Source organism: Haliotis rubra, unplaced genomic scaffold (genome assembly GCF_003918875.1).
Source record: "Haliotis rubra isolate DU_JTF1 unplaced genomic scaffold, ASM391887v1 Scf956, whole genome shotgun sequence".
NCBI classification, from domain to species: Eukaryota; Metazoa; Mollusca; class Gastropoda; order Lepetellida; family Haliotidae; genus Haliotis; species Haliotis rubra.
Window position 1 is genome coordinate 113,849 of NW_025767697.1, and position 26,032 is coordinate 139,880.

Genomic DNA, 26,032 nt, shown 5'->3' on the forward strand with positions numbered 1-26,032 from the left:
AAAATATATACATTTGTACAGGCTTAAATCTTAACAAATAAGAACCATCTTGTAATTACTCATGAATCCGTTCATTCGTTGAAATGCACATGAATAATATATGACCCGATTTGTCGTGATCGGTCACTTTGTTATTTGGTGCCTACAGTCGGTTACTTGTTCAGGTTTTCACTCACGTTTTGTTCTAAAACTAATTACTGAATACAGTGTGAAATGTATATACATGTCAGTGCCTTAGAGTATGATAGTTTCTGAACCATATAGGGCGCTATGTATTGTATCTATTATCTTGTATAGCCGGACATATGTAATGAATAGTCCTGTCCTGTGGTAAACAAACTGCACAACGGTGCTAATGAATAAAATACAAACATATACAGCTCACAACAAAACATTCAGCAGAAGACATTTACATACCCGGAAGTGTTACAATACATAAACACAAGAAACATCAGGGTAAAACGTCAAAATAGTATTTCCAATGACAAGCCAGTAACATCAAGTTCATACTTTGCGTTCGGTAAAACATTTGCGACTGATTCATAAACCGATAAAGTATCAGATATTATAAGCAGGAAAACAATAATTTATTCATTATATGGTTGCTTGTCATGGCACATACGCCTTAACAGGAACGTCAACAATAAGCTGCTATTGAACAAACCATGTGATTCAGGACTCCAAAAGGTGTCACTTGCTTCTCCAAATTACCCGAGGATTTATCTGCCTTGGTAATCGAAACTATAGAACAATGTGTAAAGATTAATGAATTTTTTCACATGCGAGAGAACCTTTTGCATAGCAGGTCACATATCCACCAAGCAACTAGATAATGATACTGTAACATTACATAGATATGGGTACTAGGCTGCTGGTCAGAGTTCCTAATATCATCGAAGCACTTTTCAGACTAAAGTCATAACTGTCAATGTCATTCATGACGGTACATGTCTGTCCTCAAATCATCACATCATTCTGTTACAGTATGTCTCATCGTCTCGAGTACTAACAATCAGATTTATGTATGTATGTATGTATATGTATGCATGTATGTATGTATGTATGTATGTATGTATGTATGATTGTATGTATGTATGTATGATTGTATGTATGTATGTATGTATGTATGTATGTATGTATGTATGTATGTATGTATGTATGTATGTATGTATGTATGTATGTATGTATGTGTATGTATGTATGTATGTATGTATGTATGTATGTATGTATGTATGTATGTATGTATGTATGTATGTATGTATGTATGTATGTATGTATGTATGTATGTATGTATGTATGTATGTATGTATGTATGTATGTATGTATGTATGTATGTATGTATGTATGTATGTATGTATGTAAAAGCTTGCATGAAGCCATACTCCTTCACCCACTTCTCTCATACCCCATCTAGATCATTACATTAACAGTATCAGGCTCTCCTCCACTGTAGATGTCATTGTCAACCATGAAACATATTTCTTTGGGCATATCTCCGCTTTCTGAGCTCGTTTCAGCGGAGGTGTCAGTTGTAGCAGGCCCCCCGCAATAGATCTCGTTTTCTGTCATGTAACAAACACCAGCCCCAATGTTTCCATCATCAATGAGACAAGTATCCATGTTTTCCAGAATGGCATCGTCAGCTCTTTCATCAATGAGTTCAAGTTTTGATGTGCTGTATAAAAAGTTATCAACCATTTCGGCACGATTCCCAGAAATACGTGCCTTGTTGTTTTGGTTGAATCTCAAATGCCTTGGTAATACTTTCGAGTACCGTTCGTGCTCTGGTCTGGTGTCGGTCAGCTTGGATGATGCTTCTGCATCTGGTTCTTCGTCATTGTTTAGATTTATGAAGGCTGGGACGAGGACAAAGCCTTTACAAAGTAAAGGTTACTTGGTTCAGCTGACCCCGAGGTAGCCAGTTCCAGGGGTCTGTCAGTGGAAATACCTTGGGACCGGGTCTGTCTCTTTTGTCTATATCTATAACAAAACAAATAATTTGCATGTTACTGTTGTGTCATGTACATGTATGTATGTAATATATAACCAAATTATGATCTAATTGATCAGTGAACTGTCTATATCTATTGACCTGATATGGAGTGATCGTTGAAATGTTTAAAAGATGATATTACACCAGTGAATCGTTTTAAATACACAGATTTTCTAACAGCCGAAAAGTGTAAGTGTTGTCACCCTGCAAGTGTTCAGTAACTGTTGAATTTTAGATGTTTTCAGTTGGTACAGAACATTCTCAAGGACCATTGTTGATATAACAATTGTTAAGAGATCACTAATATCTATTTCTACAAACGATTAGCTGTAAAAAGCTATTGTAATTATGCCCTTTTTCAGCCGCATGAATGTGTGTGATAATTACAATAAGAATATTATCTATTATAAATATTTCACATTTCTTTTACCTACTGAACGAGACTCATTTACATCAAAGCTTGTTCTTTGAAAACAAGTATTTCAACCGAAATAGATTATATGAATACACAATGCCTTTTAGAAAGTGGTCAAATGTAACATATGTTATATTTGGGATTACAGTTTCTCATTACAGTACAGAATCTAGTACACCGCGGTAGTGTAGGTGCCTGACTCTGAGGGCGTAGGTTCGAATCCCGGATAGGACTCTACCCAACAAATGTACGAGAATCTGTACTGTACTGTGAAAGTGTAATCCCAATTATAACATGTGTTAAAAATGAATGTTTGTTTTAACATTTTAATTAGTCGTTACTATGTAAACGTATTTACCTGCAAAGAATTGTGATGATTGCAAAAACAACACAACTCACTGCACACGGCACCGCAAGTGAAACCACCCATCCTGTAAGTGGAGCATCAGTTAACCTTACACATTATTCCATAGTTAAATAACACAGTCAAACTTTTGTCTCTTTGTCCCTTTGTCTCACATGTCCATTGAAAACATTAATCCAGTTGTAGTGAACTCACTGGGACGGGGAAAGTAATGACAATTTATATTCTGAATACAGCATGGCGCAAAACCAAACACTCAAACTCTCCCTCGCTCTCATGCCCGCTATCACTCACTAGTCGTGGGTTGTACAAATATCTAATTAGGTATATTGGGGTAGATCGAGTTGATATTTCATACATGTTTTGATATTGACTGCCAAGCAAACGAATCGATATTAATGCATCATTCCCATCTAGATTGCTGATAAATAAGAATTGTATCATCATTGTGCCATCTGTTTCTGTATTTACTTCTTCATGTATTTGTATATGGGAGCGGCCTTCAAATTGGTCATTCCATTCATGACTTGAATATTTTCAAATCAATATGTTCAAATCAATGAGGTCTATTTTATTCTGGTCTTTTTTCAGGCTGACGAGACGCACAAACGTGCAAATAAACACAAACTATACATGTGGTGTTAAAATACTTTTATTGTGTAGTTTGTATTGACTTTAGATAACCTATATCACCCTAAGGCGACGTTATGTATTTACAGCCGATAGAAGAGTGAAACGTATATACACCGTGAAGTATAATTGTGTATACTTACTTGTTGTTAAAATTGCTTTCGTGGGCCGCTGTGTTCGATTACTCCCTGACGACTGAGTGGTTAGTCCAGGCGTAGATTTAGTGGTCGTAAAGGACGCTGTATCGTGAGAAGATTGCACACTTTACGTTTCACTGGTGTGTTCTGTGAATAAAGCAGAACTATTAACAATGTCACGCGATGATTTGCAGGTTTAAACAATACGTTAACTGTGAACTCTACATGCAATTAACAACTGTACACTAACTCAATACAAATTACTGAATAGTATATACAACGGCTGTACAATAGCGTAACAGTTGCAATTGGAGTATTAAACACAGCAGTGATAACAGCAATGAAGTCAGTGATAGTTATTTAATGTAGCAGCAGAGGTGGATACATTAAAACGAGTCTGAGGTGAACTGAGGGATATCCAGTTGCAGTTGGAAATACAAATAACCTTCATAATAATATAAAATCATCTGCAAATCTTCTAAACGTAACAAGCATTCCCATTAGGAGATAAACATCATGTGTTGGCCAATTTCCGGGTGTTATTGAGTATTTGAAGCACGGGAACTCGTTTGGAACCGACGGCGTCAGTCGGAGGTTTCAAATGATAAACATATGTGTTGTGCTTCAACTTCGGGTGTTATTATTTAACGGGAACTCGTTTGGAACCGAAATTGGCCAACATATTCCCGATGTTTATCGACATTGTAAACATGTTTAAAAGTAAACACAAAAGTAAACCAATAGGTCCGCACGCGTTTTTGTGTGTGCACTCATTGACATCGAGTACGGGTACAGCAGTGAAATTTCATCAGCCGACCGTTTCGGCTGTCTCCCATGATAGCATCTCGAACTGCTCATTTGTGACGTCATTCAGACTTTACGTCACAATATCATTTGAATGACGTCTTCAAAGCTGACGACGTAACAATACCATGGTGTGAGCGATGTTTGTACGTATTAATACGCAGCAAATTTTCGGGAATCGAATACCATTCGATCATGTTTTTCAAATGATTAAAGAACACAGTGACTTTTGGTTTACAATGTTCATGGTAGGTATCGTGAGCGTTGTACGTTCGGGCTTTTGTTTGACTGAAAAAAGAATCAAACCTTGTTTACTCCCAGTCGAGTGAGTAGTAGGTCCACTCGTTGATGTCACGGTCGTAAAGGACGCTGCAGTTTGAGATGATTGCACACTTGACATATCACTGGTGTGTCCTTTGAGAAAAAAAAAAAAAATCCTTAACAATGTTACGCGTTGATCTCTAACTTGAAGGTATTCTTTAACAACTGGTGGCAAGGAGATAGTTACTGAAAGGTCAATTGAGGGGAAACAGGATTATCGGCGGTTCCAGAAGGGAGCTCACCCTTGTTGGCTAATCGGAAATTCAATTTTAGGCCACAGTCGTAACTAACCGCACTTGTCGCTGGGAGTACATTTCACTGTATCTTTGACCACTATATATGATGGGAAAATATGGGCGCTAAGTTTAGAACATGAACGTCAGCACTAAGCTATGGCAAACTACATTGTATTTAAGAGCTGCATTGCATGGTCATGGTATGGTGATCAACCTCTTATTTCTGGCGATTAACATGTACAACCCGGATGTGATGTATTGTAGTTTGAAATGGCGTGTGCGATTACATATCCAACGTCGATATAATTTTTAATACTGCTGATGTGACTTTAAACTTTAACACTCACTCATTTATATAAAATACAATTGAATTGCAGTTACTTGTCTAAACATGGTACAAAGAGTGAGTGAGTATGGTTTTACGCCGCTTTTAGCAATAGTCCCCACATGGGTACCATGTGTGAAGCCCATTTCTGGTGTCCCCCGCCGTGATATTGCTATAAAATTGCTAAAAGCAGTGTAAAACTGAGCCCACTCACCCACATTTTCAGACGAGTGATTTTATTACATCCAAACAATGTTTTGAAAGGTATTTCGACGTGTCACTTGTAGTTACAGTGGCCATGCAGAAAAACGCTACAAATACACAAACACTGGTAACTAATCATATCTGTATTAAAGTGAAGACAGATGACCAGGGTCATACGACGCTAGTATGCACCAACCAATAGCTGCAGAAGGTGAACCTGATGTTGTTTCTGTAGTCGGTGTGTCCAAAGTATTTGGACTAGACGTAATTTGTGCAAGAGAGCATCGCTGCATTGACGTAGTGTGTGGCAACTTTCCGTTATTCATGTATTATCTTTTCGCGGACATTTCAAACACATCAAATGTACCAGTACACCGTGCATGAAAAGTTGTCGATACATTATTTAACCTAATTTAATGCATTGATGTTGGTCTGCAGTGAAAACATACCGAAATTGCGGTCGACCACACAGGTATACCGGGTTTTGAGCAGCGTATCGCAATACGTATCGATTTCATGTCTGAACCGGTAAATACCGGTAAACCGGTTATATTGCGCAGCCCTACATAATAAAATTGCGAATGCAAGTCGTGCATCTTCATGGTTGATTTACAGAATCAGGACAGTATGGAGGGTTTCCTTTATTTTCAGTCATTAACAAACATCGCTAGTGTGTGAGTAAGTGGCGTTTCAGTAGTTATAACATAGCATGTGTCCTTTTGGAGCGAAGTCAGTTTATGACTTAAGACAGGAAGCAGGTGGAATTTGGCATATGATGGTAGGTACGCTCTTAATTAGAATTAAATCATGGTTCGGCGAGCACGTATCTTCCGAGTCATGTCACGTGATTAGAACCACGAACCTTCTGATCCGAGGTCAGAAGCCCTGTTCACGTGGCCACGCCTCCTATAACTGCATTTCAACAAGTTTTATCAAATATATTATCTCAAACTGGTTATGAATAGAACTTTTTAACAAGGGTACCTACTCATGGTAGTTAAGAGGGAGCTTGTTGACACAGTTGACAGTGTTCGTGTCAGTAGAGAGGGTGCTTGTTGGCATTACTGATTGGGTTACCGACATCCTTTGACTGGTTACGTCATGTTGAGGCGAAGCTCCTTCAGACATAGGATCCGATAAGGATGAAGTCGCCAATGTCGTAATCATTTCTCTGCTGAACGACACTGGACTTGAACCTAGGGATGAAACAATGCTTCATATTTGTACTGATGTTCCAGTTTCAAATGACAAAGCATATGTTGAACCATGTAGCCAATACATCTGAATAGTACGGAACATTTAAGGTTCCTCAGATTTCCTTCCACAGTACTATTCAAAGCTGGTGATGAAAACTAAAAAATATTAAAGGATCACTTGAGTGAGTGACTGACTGACTGACTGAGTTTGGTTTTACGCCGCTTTTAGCAATATTCCAGCAACATCACGGCGGGGGACACCAGAAATGGGCTTCACACATTGTACCCATGTGGGGATTCGAACCCGGGTCTTCGGCGTGACGAGCCAACGCTTTAACCACTAGGCTATCCCACCGCCCCTTGAGTGAGTGAGCTAAAATTTATCGTCACATCGGCAATATTTCAGCCATATCGTGACGAGAATAATTAATTGGTACACATAGTAAGTAATAGTAAATTATAAAAGCCTGTCTACGAAGGACAGTAAAATAACTAGATTATCACAGAGAATAATTTAAAACTAGTAATTAAATCTAACACAGTTTAACTATAGTTGACAATACAATATAAAACCGGGCTGTAGATTGCCAACAACTGAAGGTAGATCACCATACTAGGGACCATGGGGACTTACAGTACTTTTGCTTCCTGCATGGACCCAAGCTGGATTTACACCATCTCCAAGCTATTAGCAATGTTTGATATTCAAGCCACAAATTAAAAAAACATATATTCTAAGATCAAAAATAACAATAGATTTAAATTTACATTGAATGCTTTGGGACTTATGTACCCTCTCAGGAGGACAATAACTTTATAATACTTCAACCCCCTTTGAAGGTACAGCCACTAACAATCGCAGTTATTTATTTAAACTACCAATAATACAATATTTATCTATTTACACACCATTTATCAAAATTTATCTAGTAATTCTATTTCCTTTAAAAATTCAATTATTAAATGATTATTAACATTAAAATGATCCTTAACTGTTTTGACATTGAAATACTTATCCCTTGTAATGGAAAAGTCAATACAGACAAGCAGGACATGCTTGACCGTGATTCTTTCATCACAAGGGATACAAAACGGAGGATCCTCACCTTTCAATAAGTATTCATGAGTATATCTTGTGTGGCCAATATGACATCATCGTATGATGACCTCTTCAAATCTGGACTGACAACCCAAGTAAGCGACCTTTAAGCCAAATCAACGATGCTGCCCCGTCGTTTCAAGTGAACAACTCAGGCCCTGACTACACCGATCTGAGACGCACCCGTTTGCACATCAAAGTCAAAGTAACGCAGACCGATGGCACGGCCTTGGTCGAGGAAGAGAATGTGGCCCCGGTGAACTTGTTTATGCAGTCGCTATTCTCCCAGGTCACGGTCTACCTCCAAAATCAGTTAATGTCTAGTACCAACAACCATTATGCCTACAAGGGCATGATGAATGTCCTGCTGGGATATGGCGCACAAGCGAAAAACACTCAGTTGGCCACGCAGCTGTTTGCCAAAGATTATGCCGAGAGCGACTTGGATCTGGAAAGCAGTAACGTCACCGGATCTATCAATACAGGAATGTCATTATGTGGCACTTTCATAGCACAAAGCAAAGAACTCACCAAGTCAGGGCCCGTGTACGAGGACATCTTCGACATGAATGGACTTCTCCCCAACGACGTGGACCTGACTTTGAAAATGTTCAGATCGAAACCCAAATTTTGTTTGATGAGCAGCGTGACTGAGCACGAATTCAAAGTTCAACTCTTGGACGCTTATCTGCAGGTGTGCAAGGTCAAAGTCAACCCCACCTTGATCTTGGCTCACAACACGCTGTTCGAAAAGTCGAACGCTCTCTACCCATACACCAAAAGCGAAGTCAAGGTGACCAGCATCCCGACCACTCAGCAGACGCATGCCATAGACAACGTTAGTAATCCAGTCGCCAACCGATACGTCGTGGGACTGGCGGAAATTTCGAGTCTGAAAGGCAGCTACACTGGCAATCCCTATAATTTCAAGTCATCCATGCTTAAAAAGATAACGCTGTACATCGACGGAGTCAGTGTGCCGGGTCAACCTGCCGAAGCGGACGATGTCGTCTCTTACGTCAACATGCTCGACGGCATGGGACTGTGGAAGGAAGACAAGGGCAATGCCATCACCAGAAGCGAATTTCTCCTGGGGAATGCCTTGTTTGTCTTCGACATCGACACAATGTGGGCAGAGTCGGAATACCTGAACTTGGTGAAATCCGGAAGCGTGAGGCTCGAACTGGAATTCAAATCGGCGCTCACCAGCATGCTGAGTTGCGTTGTCTTGAAATTCCCTCATCGAAATCGACCAACCCCGCAACGTGTTTGTCAAGTAATCGCCAGATGATAATGAAAGCTTCACAGCTTTGGTGTGCCATACGATGCGACCCGAGTTTACGATCTCGTGTCCTAGGTGTTTTTGCTAAAGACACTTTACCTACTGTAAACGTATTATATTTCGCGCAGGTTGTATTTTCGCACTTTTTCGCGCAAAACATTTTAGCACGAAAATTTATACAGCGCAAATAAACCTGTCATTCATTCAGTCTAGCCACGCTCGGCCCTGAATTGTTACCATAACACATCAGGTTTGAAGACAGAAATCTACGGGAATCTTAAAATGACGACTGATAGTAGCATAAAGAATCATACTTAACGGTTGCTGTAATGGATTTCCCAAAACATAATTAAATAATGAGCCAAATCCCATCGCCGAATTAGCGAAAACAGCAATGTGTGTTGTGGCCGCCATGGAAATTGGTCACATGTTCTATTTCGACCAATCGTAGTGACAGATGGTTTGATCGGGGATGACATTCTGGTCGATGACACTCTGTACTAGATTCAGGAACTCTGTCTTGATGACGGCAAAATCAGACGGCAGCTTCTTCACACCTTTAGTTCCCTTGCGTTTAACAAACTCCATCCGTCTTAGAAGCGATCTAGCCCAGGAGTCAGTCAACTCAACATGTCCACCAAATTCTTTCAACATAGAACAAACTTTATGGATAACAACTTCTTTTTATTTGTGAGTGTGACAAGAGTACTTATGGGCTGCGTTCATAACACCATGTTCAATAGCATACACAGCAATTTTCACCCGTAATTCTGCATCATAATTACGGTATTCCCCACGTTTCCTTTTACGGAATGATGGGTCACGTGACGTGTCACTTATCGCCATATCTTCCTGGAGTAGATCTACTGCAGCATTTGCATCGATTACAACTTCGACCTCAGTGTCATCTTTACAGTCATTTGGATCTGGAAGTCCAGGTGTCTTGGGGGTAGGCGCTTTCTTTAACCACATTCGCAATGCCATCGTCAGATCGTCAGAATTCGGAACATAAGACTGATGTGTTTTTCATCTCTTTATATACTAGTACTTGCATCACGATATCACACTTCCTAAGCACTTAATACTTCCGTGAGTAAACGGATTACTGTGTACTAGTATATCGCACAGATAGGGATTTCCTGTGAGTAAGCAATAAACGCCGCCTGACAGGTTTAGCCACTCTGTTTGTTTTCACCGCTATTAGTGGCGGCCAAAAAGACAGCTGGCAGTTCCGGCAATTACTGATTGCGAGAATAATTGACGGCGCGATGTAGTCTAAACTGTCAATTCCGCAAAAAAATTGCACCACGCGAAAATAAGTACGTTTACAGTATGCTCACGCCAAGCATGCATGCTAAAGGCATTGGACTGATTGTCAACACGGAGAACAGTTCACACGAAGGTCGTCACTGGATTGCCATGTATTTCAAAATGAACCAAGCAGAATTTCTTGACAGTTTGGCGGAGCAGCCCGTTGATAGGATATATGATCACTTCATGAAGTACGAGAATAACAGCTCCTACACTCGCAACACAGAACAATTACAATCTTCCAATTCAAATACCTGTGGGTTGTTTACATTGTATTATGTTTTATGTACATTCAAAGCAAATTTACGAATGAATTATATTGTACAGCAATTTGATATGAATGATCATGTGTTCAATGATGAATATGTTTCCGCAGTTATTTGTAACTACTTCAGATATTGCACTGATTCATGTCTACCTTGTATCTCTAAGACAAAATATTAGTATCTGTTTTCAGTGTTGTGTATACCCTGTTCATTACATAAATGAATCATACATAGATTGTAACACATCGATTGAACCGAAATAAAAACTTGTATAAGTGTATAAAATACCTTTTCTTGTCATTTGTAAATGTGTTGCATGACCGTAAGAAAGTAGAATAAAATTTCACTGTAGTGCCGACTGACTTGCATTTTCACTCTTGCCTGCTGATGGTTAAGACGTCATCTTTCAACATGATGAGAGCTTCACAGGATATATTTGGCCCTACAGCCATTTTCAAGTCTAAGTCAACAAACATTGTGAAACGAACCCAATCGACCTTGAAGCGACACATGTCTGAAGGGAATAAAAGAATGCTTCAGACCCTGTAATGCCACACTTGTGTTTAACCACCATGGAGGTTACTACCACTTGTCCAGACTGTGGCAAGAGGTTTACACGAAAAGATAATCTACAGAAACATCAGAAGCAGATGCATGGATCAACTCGAAACTTATGTCCTGTATTGTGTACGGTGTTATCCGTGTCCTCCTCCTCCTCCTCCTCCGCCGCCGCCTCCTCCTCCTACCCCTCCTCCTCTCCTCCTCCTCCTCCTCCTCCTATGAAGAATATTTCCTCCTCCTCCATGAGTGAGAAGGAATAGACTGCTCCTCCTATCTTGACAACCAGCTACAATAAATCTGGCCAGAGTGGTTTACGGCAACAACAACAGATAAAAGATCTATCGGCAGCATTAGATGTTCAGACAGGTGCTGATCACACTTCCAAAAAACAGTCTCTTAGCTGTGACGTCGAAACAGTATCCATCTCAAGTGACGACACAGGACCTCTCACCATGGCCACTGCGTGTACTGACTGTGGTGTGTTGATAGACAATATGCATGATCTACAACGACATATCAGATCATGGTGTCCAGCAAACGACAGTTTGAAATTCAAGAGGAAACGTCTTAGATACGAGACTGACGACAGCAGTGATGATGAGGAACTGAAAGGTGGAGGTCTTGCTTTCAAACATCGTCGTTGTGGGAAGCCATCAAGCAAGGACTGGCAAAATGTGGGTTTACAACGCATCTGGAATCGTGTGTACAACAACAAACGTGACCTGATGAAACTTAAGAGGAAAAAGTACAGAAAACAAGGTGGTCGTACACATGAATAGATGTACCAAAAAATTAAACAGATGTGGGAACATGAATTGGCTGACAGTGTCATAGAGTTCACCCAATACTTTAAACGGGCACCTCTATTTCAGGCCATTCGAGACAGCCTGAACGATATGGTTCCTGGCACTGATCAATCTATCATCAAACACAAGATAACCCGTTTCATGAAAACCATCATGAAGGACATTCTAACTCGTATAGATATGCCCGAAGCTGAAAGCGACACTGAATCTATCATACCTGCCGACGATGGTAGTGATGAAGATGCTGCTGCCGCTGCTGCTGCTGCTGATGATGATGATGATGATGAGAGTGAGAAAGAAAAAAACATGGCGAGGGAATATACAAACCATGGCTGGTGTTCCAACCCTTCAGTCGATATTTTGTTAATCATAAGAATGACACGGAAGAATCAATCTCTGAACCAATGTAAAGGAAGGAGGAGATGTGGACTTATTCATATATTAAAAACACGACCTCTCACAAAGTCAAAACAGATTTCTCTAAATGACACCAACTGCTCGTCATCAAAGAAACAGATGGTCCTATGCATCAGGAGACCAGCCAAGTTGAGATCTCCAGGGCGCAGATCTCTTTCTGTACCATAAATGTCACGTAAAGATGTCCTTCTCCATCCTATCGCTGATATATCCGAGTGTCATGTCAAGATGAAACACATTAAACTTTTAACATCATTGAACCGTTAAGATTCCTATTTTTTGTTTGTCAATAACTGACATTACCCAAGTCTTACACTTGTAACCTTGTGACCTTATGTTGCTAATGAAAGAAGGTCTATCACAATTTTTGTTTTGTTTTGTTGGTATTTTTTTTCTCAATTCAGATCTCAATGGTGAGCGAGTTAGTTTAGTATTACACCTCACTAAGGAATATTCCAGCCATATGGCAGCGGTCTGTAAATAATCGAGTCTGGACCAGGCAATCCAATGATCAATAGCATGAGCACAATTGGGATCTGCGCACATGGGAACTGATGACATGTGTCAACCAAACCAGCGAGCCTGACCACCCGATCCCCGAATCCGATAGTCGACTATCACAGATTTCAATGGTGTTCTCCACATCATGAATATCCTTCTCGAAAACAATTATTGTTATGCTTCTACAAATCGAACACAACAATTTGCTAGTGGTTTTTTTTACATCATACATTCACAACACATAGGCTGACATATGTACACATATAATATGACATATTCTAATGATATTTTAACACAATGTACTGTTTATCTTTGGATTTCATATGAAAATAATTATCCACCAGGTTTATTAAAAAAGATCTACAACTGTCATTGTAGCAATTGTAATATCTACAACCATTACACCTATAACGTATGTGAAACTATGAACAGAAAAGGGGTGACAGGTAGTAGTTGCTAGTGTTTGAGTAGCATACACTTGCTAACACAAAGTCGGACATATTCTAATGAAAATAATTCTGACGCAATACAATTAATTGGTAAATCCAATCTCTCTATCTCCATATACAATGAATAAACGCCAATCTACCTAGCCAAATTGTAATATCTACAATCATTAACGCCTAATGCATGTCAAACAATGAACTTGTCAGAAAAAAAGGGGTGACGGGTGGTAGCTGCTAGTGATTTAGTATCATACAGTTGCTAAAACAAAGTGGGACCTATTCTTACCAAAACAATAATTCTGACGCAATATGGTTAATTGATAAACCCAATCTATCTTTCTCCATCTACAATGAATACACGTCATGCCCATAAAACTACTAACTTATCTCACACACACACACACACACACACACACACACACACACACACACACACACACACACACACACACACACACACACACACACACACACACACACACACACACACACACACACACACACACACACACACACACACACACACACACCATCCCCACCCCCAAGAAATGAACGGGGCTCAAGAAATGAAGTCATCCCACCTTCTCGGTCAGGTCACCGTGACCCCCCTCCCAAGACTCCTAACAATAATGTTTAATTTACAACAGTGAAATAACAGATGAAGTTCGGGTTTTGTTTGTTTGTTTGTTTTTAAGATGAGACAGGGATTGAAGGCTCTGGGGTCAATGATTATTGTGTTTCTACCTCTAAATGAGGCATGTATCTCCTCTCCCGCCATAAACAAACACAGAGCTAGGTTCTATCATTTCCATATGTTTACATGTTATGAGGGAAAGATTACTTCCTTAGTGTTATCAGACAGTTTAAAAATTCAATTTATAATGTAAATATTAAATGTACTTCGCATTATGCGATGACAGAAATGTTTTGTACAAATGTATGAAGGCTTAACTCATTAAACGCAACGTGTTGACCCAGAACTGAGCCACACAGGACCTCATTTTGTTATAACGCATAGAGGCGGGATTTACCCATAGCACACGTGGAAATAACATGGGACGTCTTATAGAGAGTAACTGGGGGGATTGCAGCCACACGGCCTTATGTTTACACATGTGGAAGTCATACCTCCCATCTCTGCAGTCCACAGAATTTGAAACACATGCACATTCCATTAAGCATGAGTCAACTCTACATCGCCGACCCATATATGGAAATCGATACTATGTGTCGTTTTGACTTAATTAACGACCACACAACTAATTGCTTAATTGCAACTAATTAGCTCTTTGTATTTAATCATTGATGACCTATGACGTCATGCATATATCGCATAATTGTGGCTCTGAGGATCTTATAAATCTCCTACTACCATTTTTCATATTATTAATCATCTTGCAATAACACGACATATTAGTTTATGAGTATACGTACCATTTAAAGACAAAATCAAATGCACAAAACACAGGAATAATACTCCCCTAAACACAAGGACAAACTCCATTTTGGTGCTTCAGGTCCGAGAAGCTTCAGAATGAATGTTGCGTGGTACTCTCAGACATTTCCACAAATAGCTGAAAAAAGTCATGCGATGGTAGTGACATCGTCTTCCTTCCTGGTGTCAGTTTGTGTCCATTCTTCTAAGGCCGTGTAATGAAATGCCTAAAGTAACGTCCCAGATATATTACACAGATAACACACATTGTATGATTTGAGAAGGTACACTGTGTTTCGGTGGAAATCCCTATGTTAGAGTAAACACATGTCGAACACTAACACAACATAATCCAACCTCCACTGAAAAATATCTATAAAATGGTTAACACATGATGCATGGTTATGAGATCACGACCATAAAATAACTATTATGACATACATAAGTATCATACATTAAATATCCCCGTGAAAAGACACTGTAATTTAACCTCTCTCACACATGGTGCCCGGGTGAATTATTCATTGCTATGGTGCAGCCAAGCCTATCTCACAGGTCGAGAGAAGAGGAAGAATAAAAACATTTTCCTGAACAGTAAAGCTATACCCGATAACATTGTGTGAAAGCCTGATGATTATTGATTGATCATACTGGCTGAATGACAATGGTTTACGTGGTGAAAGGGTAGCCTGAATTATTAGATGTTCCACACCAAAGGCTTTGTAGGGCGGGACATATTTTGTCCCGCTGCTCATGTGAACGTGTTTTCAGTATACCCAGCCTCACAAACACAACCTACATTTTTTTGCAATGAAATGTGGGTGTATATGGTAATGTTACAACAAAGTTGATGATGATGAAAAGTATATATTATTATTATCATTATTATTTTAGGGGTCCACGGTCTTATATGCTTTTGTAAATGTTCTGATAATTTGTTAGTATGTATTTATTGTGGTGATTAAAAGTTCACGGTCACCCAGCCATCTAAGGTCCCGCAATTCGCTGTGCACAGTTGAATACCTTACTTGATTGTACGAGAAATATATTGGACTCCAACTAACCAAATTACCCTCTCATCTCGACTGTAACTGTTTAATGGTTTTGACACAGACCTGTGGTTAGACAAAATAACCAGTCTATGGACACGAACTACGCATGTACTGTCGTTAGGAGCTCAAGATAAATATCTGCAACTTCTGTTGTTATAGGAACATTTAATTCTTTACTTGTACAATAGCAAATATTGCTTGTTGTTTCTGTAGACTTGCACCAGTCTCTAAGTTCACAATTAATACTTTAAATGACAATTTCTAAAAATTAATAAACAACAGACTGGGGTCCATATGCTACTGTCTGCTTATCTAGACTTGCCTCTTCGAAGGATAGAATTACTACTATACATCCATGGGCTCAGCATTCAGTGCTGCCTTGGAGCAAGGCTGTTGTCTCTGATATGCCGGTATACAATAAAGGTTAATTATACGTTTCTTTTCAGGTTCTCACTTAATGACTAGGAAATCATGTATATATTACATAGTACATATCCTGAAGCATATTGTACATAATAAGAATGTGTACGAGTACTGAGTCCCATGGGGTACGAGTACTGCTGTCAATCACTCTTCAGTGTGCTTCAATGTGCTTCGCCGGCTAGCCCACGAGGACCAAAAGCTCTATGACTGCTCTGTACTCACACTTATTCATTTCTGCCGTTTTAATAGGGGTACATGACGTGACCAGAAAATATGTGCATGTCAATATTACGTTTATGTGAATGATATAAAGCATTCTTCAATATCATACAGTTATTTTTATCATGAACATATCAGAAGTATTTTAGGCTCAAAATTTGTTGATAAACTTGTAAGTGTTCAGAGTAAGTTATCTTCTGTCATCGCCAAGCTACGCGTCTTCCTTAACAGTTCTGTTGAAATGTAACGCTCAGCCTCTACCAGTGTTACTGTAGCTATCTTCCCCATCATCACTGCTGTTAATCAGGATGGTCAGCCTTCAGTATCAGCGCTAGCACTACATTCCAGATCTTCACTGCCAGCAGTGTTTGCATATGTCAGTCTCCCGCCATTGTCATTTCCCTCACTATCTCGTTGCTGTATTCTTCCGTAGATGATGCCGAATTAGATTCGAATAAGTGTTGGTATCATTTGTAATACTGTCATTTGGGGTTTCAGATTGAACTGACATTTGTAGCTCCTTCCGGGGGATGTTTCCTAATGGAGCTGCCTGCGACATATTTCCCGGTTTCTTTCTGTGTTGCACTTCGCTGCACAAATATATTGAATTCCAAATATTGAAATATTGAAATACCCCAGTTAGCCTATAATGAAACGTCATTATCGCTATGGCAATGTTTAGATCAGTATCTTTGGCGTCTTGCCTTGGATGTATGGTTATTATGACAACAGGATACACGTTCTTATTTGATTCTATAAGGATAGGCTGTATACATTGTACATGTACAGCGTCTTGGCTTTATGAGTCCTTTCATAACCTTTTGAACTGGTGATGTTTAGTATCAGTTCAATAGAACGAGCATTGAACGAGTACGTTTTACTCAGACGTTTAGAAATATATATAAATGTCCATTTAAAGCTTTTTATTGAGATCTAGTAAATAGATAAATATTTTAGGATTGGAAGTTTAAATTAGTAACTCAGATTGTTAGTGGCTGTATCCTCAAAGGAGGTTAAAGTACTGTAAAATTATTGTCCTCCTGAGATGGTACGTAAGTCCACAAACTTTTGAAGTAAATTGACGTCCCTGCTGCAGCTATTACCCAACCCCATCTCTCAACTTATCCCCACCCAGACCACACGTCCAGATGTAGCGTTCGCGCCTGGAGACGTCCGCCATCAATGCGGTGGTGAAGGTGAAGCGACCCATCAGTGAAAGAAGTTTTCTCTGCTCCACTTGAGGACGATGTTATTGCGTCAGGATTGGAAGTCACACTGGACGTCCTGCACTTATGCCGTAGGCCCTTAGACGTCGTAGAACTGTTCTCGCAGATACATCTCTGTTGTCAGGTATGGCACAACCTGTAAAGGTTGCTGGCTGGGGCCTGCGTCGGATGTGAGTGGTTGGAATCTTTCGGTCTTGACGTGAGGTCGCCACTGATGGGCGGCCCCTACGACTATAACTTGACCGTTTTGCTGAAAACGTCACCAAAAGTGCCAAGTTGTGTTTCTATATACCTTGAATAGACGAGCAACGTAACGCTGCTAGGTACCAGACTGAAGCCTACAGCTCTCCTCCATCTGTCATTTTCCCTGAGGTGTGGCATGTCAACCTTTGTCCAGAACGATGAATATAGGTGTTGCCTTACGTCTGCACTTCTTAAGACTGCATTGCGTATGTTTCTTGTTTCTTGAAGTTTCGTGCAATTCGAACATCAAATGCTCGGCTGCGTTTCTTTGACCATTTTAACACACTCTTTCGTTCGTTCAAAAAAGAAAATTCATTCAGAAACTTACTAACGGAAAACTTCCATGGTATAATTTCTTTTTAACATAACGTGTGAAGGACACGCTGAAGTGTAGTGTCGTTCTGACATAAAGTATAAACTATTAATATTTCTGGTCATTAATTCCTTGATAGGATATTCACGTGGTTTTGTTGTCATCGGTTCATACTCACTCCAGGCTACGATTTGAAAGGAGTGCAGTATCACCAGTGTAGATGAAAGCAATACGTACAGTATTTTAAAAATATTAATATTCATTTGAAGGTCCCATGGCTTCATTTATGATGCGCTCGTACAATCACTAGATTATTATTTCTGTGAACAAACTATAGCTATAGTTTGGCATGAAATGCATGTGGACCCGGTTTTTTGTAAGTATCTCTTCATCCAATGACCCAATCGATCTCAAACTGTGCAAGTGGATGTTTTGTCAGACAACCTAATCACATTGTAAATCACCGATTTTATGCATTTGTATGATAGAATATGTCTATGTGACTGTCAACAAAATAAACAGCAGAACGCAGACGGTTTGCAGAGGGAGGGAGTCAATGACCTGTAAATGACAGACAGTTTATTTGCGTAATATCGGCCTAGTGGCCTGTAATACAGTTATACAGTTGTATAAATCGATGTACAATGGTCAAAGGGATCCAGCTCTAGTTTGGAATACATTATGCAGAAATAAAGAAGTGAAATAAATTACCTGGCTGTTTCTTGATTTGAAAATAGATTCTAAAGTTAGTGGACCTTTATACACTTTTCGAAGTTGTACCAAATATTTTTCTCGCCAAAATTCGTAATATTTACATTAAAAAAAGACATGATTCTCGTCTTCAACTTCTAATGCATTACATACAGTGCACAGATATCCTGTTATGGGGATATCTTTTTTACATCTAAATTTGTTTATCTTCAGATTGTTATGGAAAATTCGAAATTTGCAGTACGCACGTATTAAGTATTTGTTTTTCAATTCAGTGGTGTACGGTTTCAAGTGAAGGTCATATTTAAATTGTGAATAGTGGCTGAGAAACGTTGAGCTGCAAATATCATTATGCCAAGTCTGGTAGGCTATATCTTTGATGCGTTGTTCGAAAGTTAGGATGAATAGCTGCACATCGCCAACACCTTGGTTTAACCATACATGTGAAAATCCGTTTTTGAATAAAATAGATCTCACACTTGACACCCAATTAATTTTGCCCATATCGTCAAAGTTTTAAGCATCTTATAACACTGTATGGGATAACGTTGTTGATTCATGTGTAACAGTTTAAACCAAAACTTAATTGCTTTGATCCGGCTGAAAACATACATTGGATAACGTCCAAGTTCACCGGGGATACCCTGTTAGAAGCAAATTTTCCAATTTTGAGAAATCTTTTAAAATACGTCATTTGAATCCTTTCAATTGAATCTGAATATTTGTGTCCCCAAATTTCAGCTCCGTAGAGTAGTATTGATGATATCTTCCTATCAAAAATAATCCGTGCCGCAGAGTATGTAATTTCCTGGTTTTTCTTCAAGGTTCTAAACACTGAAAGACAGGCTTTGTTTGCTTGTTGTGCAAGAGTTTCACACGCCTTTGTCCAAGATATTTATAGTAAGTTACAACCTCCATAGGCTGATTACCGAAGAACAATTTATCCGATTCCGCCAGAATTCCACCATTTCGAAAAACGATGATATTTGACTTTCTTAAATTCAACTCCAGTCCCCAATTTAAACAGAATGTCTCCAGGAGACTTAGTTGTCGTTGAAGACAAATAACACTAGTGGCAAAAAAGAACGATGTCATCGGCAAACATTAGTAGCAGCAGATCTTGTATATCCTGGGTAACGAACACTCCACTGTTACAAGACATATACTGTTCAGTGGCAAATTCATTAATAAAAAGTATAAAAAGTACGTGACTTGTCTTACTCCACGGGAGGTATCAAAGCTGTTCTGAGATGTTGTCAATTATATAACAAGTCTCTCGTTCCGTAATGAGGAAGTGTTATTTGTAGTGCAACAACGATATCGATTCAGTTGTTATACATTGTACCTGTAGAGTCAGTGAGGGGCAGTGGTGTGCTATATTTAGACCTGCACCAATCTTATGGGCATCTCTAGTTAGGCTGGGAACAGTATAGACATTTCCGGACTTTTTCTTGGGTATATACTGACACATATACCTTCAAGTTCAAATTGATGGATCCAGATCACAAGAATGTGAGCTGCGCTGTGGTGTCCCACAAAGCTCTGTCTTTGGTCCTCTCCTTTTTAACATTTACATACTGCCTATAGGAAATATCATCCGACAGCACAATGTCAATTTCCATGGATACGCAGACGACAACCAGTTGTATATAGGAACAAAACCTACCCAAGTAGTTGCTTCCAAGTTACAGCTTGAACATTGTATCAGTGATACCGGTATTCAACAGTGGATGACAGCAAATGCACTCCAAAACAGAATTCATGACTATTAGCTCTGGAAAATCCCAGATGTAACTCTTGAGATTAGTTGCAGTCATATCAAGCCAAGCAATGACGTGCGAAATCTGGGAGTCAAGTTTGACAGAAACATGACGATGAAACACCACGTCAAGTCAACATGCAGATCTGCCTTCTTCCAGCTATTTAAGATCAGCAAGATCAAGAAATACCTTGACAATGACAGTCTGAGGACAGTTATCCAAGCCTGTGTCACATCACGTTTTGACTATGCAAATGCCCTCCTCAATCGGACTACTGCCACTAACATCAAACTACTGCAACAAGTGCAAAACAGTGCTGCGAGGATGCTGACTGGTACCAAGAGAACTGACCATATCACCCCTGTCCTGAAATCACTCCATTGGCTACCCGTAGAGCACTGCATCACTTTCAAGACTCTTTCTATCACATATTCAGCACTTAATGATGAAAACTCCCCAACCTATATTAAGGACATGTTACATCACTACCAACCCACAAGAGCTTTAAGATCAGCCGATGATAAACTACTTCATGTTCCTAAAACTAACACAAAGATGGGCGAAGTCTTATTTTTGCAGCTCCAAACCTGTGGAATACCCTACCACTGGAAATCAGAAATTGTCAAACAAAAGACTCTTTTATAACTCGTCTGAAGACATATCTTTTTTCCGCTCACTTCAACAAGCGCCGTTGAGCAGTCATGTCCAATCTGGAAACCAAGCGCTATACAAATCAATTATCATTCATTATCATTCATATATTGGGTGCCATAATTGATTTATTGCTATAATCATTGCTCTTGTATTTTACTGCGTTTTGTGAACTTAGTTAATTTATGTTGATAGAATGGTCGTTTCAGTACGGAAGCGTAGTAGGGCCACGGTGAAAAATGTTTTTGGTGTCACTAGTTCCTACGTAGGACTTACTATCTCCTACGTAGGACTTAGTATCTCCTACGTAGGTCTTAGTATCTCCAACGTAGGACTTAGTATCTCCTACGCAGGACTTAGTATCTCCTTCGTAGGACTTAATATCTCCTTCTACGTAGGACTTAGTATCTCCTACGTAGGACTTAGTATCTCCTACGTAGGACTTAGTATCTCCTACGCAGTCCTTAATATCTCCTTTTTAAGGTTCGGATTTATGAAGCATGGTTATTAAGTTGAGAAATGTTTGGTTATGCAGGACGTTAGATAGTAGATATGCAAGTCAGTGAATATTCATGACACTAACGCAGTGTTACTATACAGTGTTATTGTGTGTGTGTGTGTGTGTGTGTGTGTGTGTGTGTGTGTGTGTGTGTGTGTGTGTGTGTGTGTGTGTGTGTGTGTGTGTGTGTATTACGTTAGGGTGACGTGGACCTTGATCTAATTGCAGTTATGGAGTTTGGGTATGGTTATGTTTGATCTAACATACATGCATCTATTCACACAGAGAGAGAGAGACAGACAGACAGAGAGAGAGAGAGAGGTGGGAGTTGTGGTGGGTGGGTGTGGGGGGTAAGATTCTGATATGATACACGTCCTCCGCAAGTTGTTGCTTGCCTTCAGATGGGGCTAGGTTGGATCGGTTACAACGCTCGTTTGCGTTGACTTAACAAGTTGACTTGACTGGGGTGGAAAAGTGTTGAGTGCGGCGTTCAAATACAACAATACGAAATTCAAAAAGGAAAAAGATTGCCATTATAGTTATTTGTATAAGTATAAGGGAATGAGTACGCATAGATTGCCACCGATATTCTAAGACAAGTCTGTGCACGCAGATTATGACTCATGTGCAACGACCTCTGAACTATCCAACGCATAATAGTAAAGTGTAACAAAGTGCAACATATAACAGTGAACTAACTGCAACGTGTAATAGTAAAGCAAACTGAAAGCAAGGCAGTAAAGTACAACAGTCGGTCCAACACAAGGCAGTAATGTGGAACAATTAGTTGAACACATGACACTGATAGTGAAGGAAACAGTAGACTCTGATAGTAAATGAAACACATGCATGATAGTAGACTCTAATGGTAAATAAAACACATAACTGTAGACTCTAATAGTGAATGAAACATATGATTGTAGACTCTAACAGTGACTGAAACAGTGAAATAAGAGATTGTTTGCATGTCGGGGTATTTAAGTCGACCATTTCAGGTTAATGTATATTAACATATATCTCCTACAGGAGATGTTAAGTACGACGTGGGAGATACTAAGTCCTACGTAGGAGATATTAAGTACTAAGTAGGAATTACTAAGTACTACATAGGAGATAGTAGGTCCTACGTAGGAGATATTAAGCACTACGTAGGAGATACTAAGTCCTACGTAGGAGATATTATGCCCTACGTAGGAGATACTAAGTACTAAGTAGGGGATATTAAGTACTAAGTCCTACGTAAAGAGATACTAAGTCCTACGTAGGAGATACTAAGACTTACGGATGAGATACTAAGTAATAAGTCCTATGTAGGAGATATTAAGTCCTACGTAGGAGATACTATAAGTCCTACGTAGGAGATACTAAGTCCTACATAGGAGATACTAAGTACTACGTAGGAGATAATAGTACTAAGTCCTACGTAGGAGATACTAAGGCCTACGTAGGAGATACTAAGTAATAAGTCCTACGTAGGACATACTAAGTCCTACGTAGGACTTATTATCTCCTACGTAGGAGATAATGAGACTAAAAAAACAGTTTCACCTTGGCCCTACTACGCTTCCGTATTTCAGCGCATTTCCTTCTTGTGCGTTGTTTGCACTTCTACTTCTTTTACTCATTCCCGGTTCACTTCTTAGTTTCAACAACCTGGCACTGTACATGTAACAGTCCACCTTTGACAGGTTAGTGGGAGGTTATGGCTAATTAAGCTGATCAGTAGTGGGTGCGCTGATAAAGACTTGATTTTCAGATGTATGATGAATTCACGTTTGTAATTTTATGTTTCTGAAACTTAAACTCAAAGAAAGTCCATGCTTTCCTCCGGAGCCATCATCAGTCGTCTCTTACTTGTATTTCAACTGTTTCTCCTTTTCTTTTAATTTCAGAAATTCTCATTTGTATTCAGATCAGAGGGATATGTCAATCATTTCCTGTTTTACTGACATGTTGTATCTAATCTGGAAAGGTGGGTAGTAGGACAAAACTATCCATTGTCTTAATAGCAATGATCTGTTCAGGCCATTAGCCAAAATACAACACAATATAACAAAAATACTTAAAAGTGCCCGTGCGAAACATGGCGAGACCATTTACAGTATAAATACCTTCACGATCCGGGGATACCGGCTAGCGACATTACCAAAGTCTCCAGTGAGACTCAGTTCTGTGCTTGGCACCGTGATAATGCAAACTGGCATTGTATGGCTGATGTAGCTGACACAAATGCTTTACACCTTCCTATACCAGTGTTCATCATTACATGCCGTGTATTCATTTTATTACAGTGTTCTTATGAAAGACGTGTTCCTTAGACAATAACTTGGTGCATACATATTCATATTTGGGCGGTTGTATGTCACAGACAAAGTCTCCCAAAGTTGTTGATGTCGGCCATGGTGTGTTCTTGCAACACCGGCATTTACTCATGATTGGACGAGTGAGTTAAAAACCTTCAGCACAGGGTCCTACTCGGTACTGAAGCTGGAATTTCGATTTCTCAGTCAATCCCTCAATTTCAACTAAGGTATTGTAGGCAATGAACAAACGCACACAATTGTATGGAGTATTTAATTGTGAAACATAATGGAACAAAATCCGCGTAAAGGTGTACAGCTATAAAGAGAAACTGGGGCTTGTGTATACATCACTGCTGGACATAAGTATAAGGTTCCAAGCAGTAGGCCCGGTTGTCCAAAAAACGACAAATAATAATGTAAAATGAAGCACAGGCAAATACGCTTAATAAAGCCACACTGCACAAACAACGACTTTTGACATAACATGTGAAACTCTATGTAACATTGTGTGAAGTTATTCATGGGCACCATATTTAGATATTCTAATTTGATCGTACCGCTTTGTTGTAAATATGCCCAAATGAACCTTAAACCAGAGTTTTCACAATTCAGAAACGTTCTGACGAATTAGTAAAATTGACAGTATTCTGCAATACAGCGTATAACACTGTCAGTTAATGCAGTTTGTGTATAATGTAAGTCCCCTATATAGACAATATCAAAGATGAGGAAACCTCTGATCAAGTTTGACCTGTTATCTGACAGTTCGAACATATCAAACAGGAAAGTTCTGTCATTTTCCGTGTTAGTTCAATTGTATCTAATGCATATATGGTGACGTTCCGTTTGTTTAAAACTTTCCCCACGTCCATATCCTGTTGGCCAGATGGCATAGTAAACTTTGTAAATGTGACTTTAAAAATAAAATTATATACATTTGTACAGGCTTAAATCTTAAAAAATAAGACTCATCTTGTAATAACTCACGAATCCGTTCATTCGTTGAAATGCACATGAGTAATACATGACCCGATTTGTCGTGATTGGTCACTTTGTTATTTGGTGCCTAAGGTTACTTGTCCAGGTTTCCACTCACGTTTTGTTCTAAAACTAATTACTGAATACATTGTGAAAATGTATAAACATGTCAGTGCCTTAGAGTGTGATAGTTTCTGAATCATATAGGGCGCTATGTATTTTATATATTGTCTTGTATAGCCGGGCATATCTAATGAATAGTCCTGTGGTAAACAAACTGCACAACCGTGCTAATGAATAAAATACAAACATATACAGCTCACAACAAAACATTCAGCAGAAGACATTTACGGATTTACATACCCTTAAACACAAGAAGAATCAAAGTAAAACGTCAAAATAGTATTTCCAATGACAAGCCAGTCACATCAAGTTCATACTTTGCGTTCGGTAAAACATTTGCGACTGATTCATAAACCGATAAAGTATCAGATATTATAAGCAGGAAAACAATAATTTATTCATTATATGGTTGCTTGTCATGGCACATACGCCTTAACAGGAACGTCAACAATAAGCTGCTATTGAACAAACCATGTGATTCAGGACTCCAAAAGGTGTCACTTGCTTCTCCAAATTACCCGAGGATTTATCTGCCTTGGTAATCGAAACTATAGAACAATGTGTAAAGTCTAATGAATTGTGCACATGCGAGAGGACTTTTTGCATAGCAGGTCACATATCCACCCAGCAACTAGATAATGATACTGTAACATTACATAGACATGGGTACTAGGCTGCTGGTCAGAGTTCCTAATATCATCGAGGCACTTTTCAGACTAAAGTCATAACTGTCAATGTCATTCATGACGGTACATGTCTGTCCTCAAATCATCTGTTACACA

The 26,032-nt window shown here is 39.3% G+C and overlaps 2 long non-coding RNA genes across 2 annotated transcripts; both read right to left on the reverse strand.

The window, feature by feature from the left end:
• Positions 1-572: 572 nt before the first annotated feature.
• LOC124265008 lies at positions 573-26,016 on the reverse strand. The gene is made up of 2 exons (XR_006895313.1): positions 25,867-26,016; positions 573-956 (listed from the first exon to the last, which is right to left on the reverse strand). It is a non-coding gene; the product is annotated as an uncharacterized LOC124265008 (long non-coding RNA).
• Positions 2,767-15,281, reverse strand: LOC124265007. Its single transcript, XR_006895312.1, has 5 exons — positions 14,749-15,281; positions 6,418-6,625; positions 4,659-4,757; positions 3,546-3,686; positions 2,767-2,839 (listed from the first exon to the last, which is right to left on the reverse strand). It is a non-coding gene; the product is annotated as an uncharacterized LOC124265007 (long non-coding RNA).
• Positions 26,017-26,032: the final 16 nt, after the last annotated feature.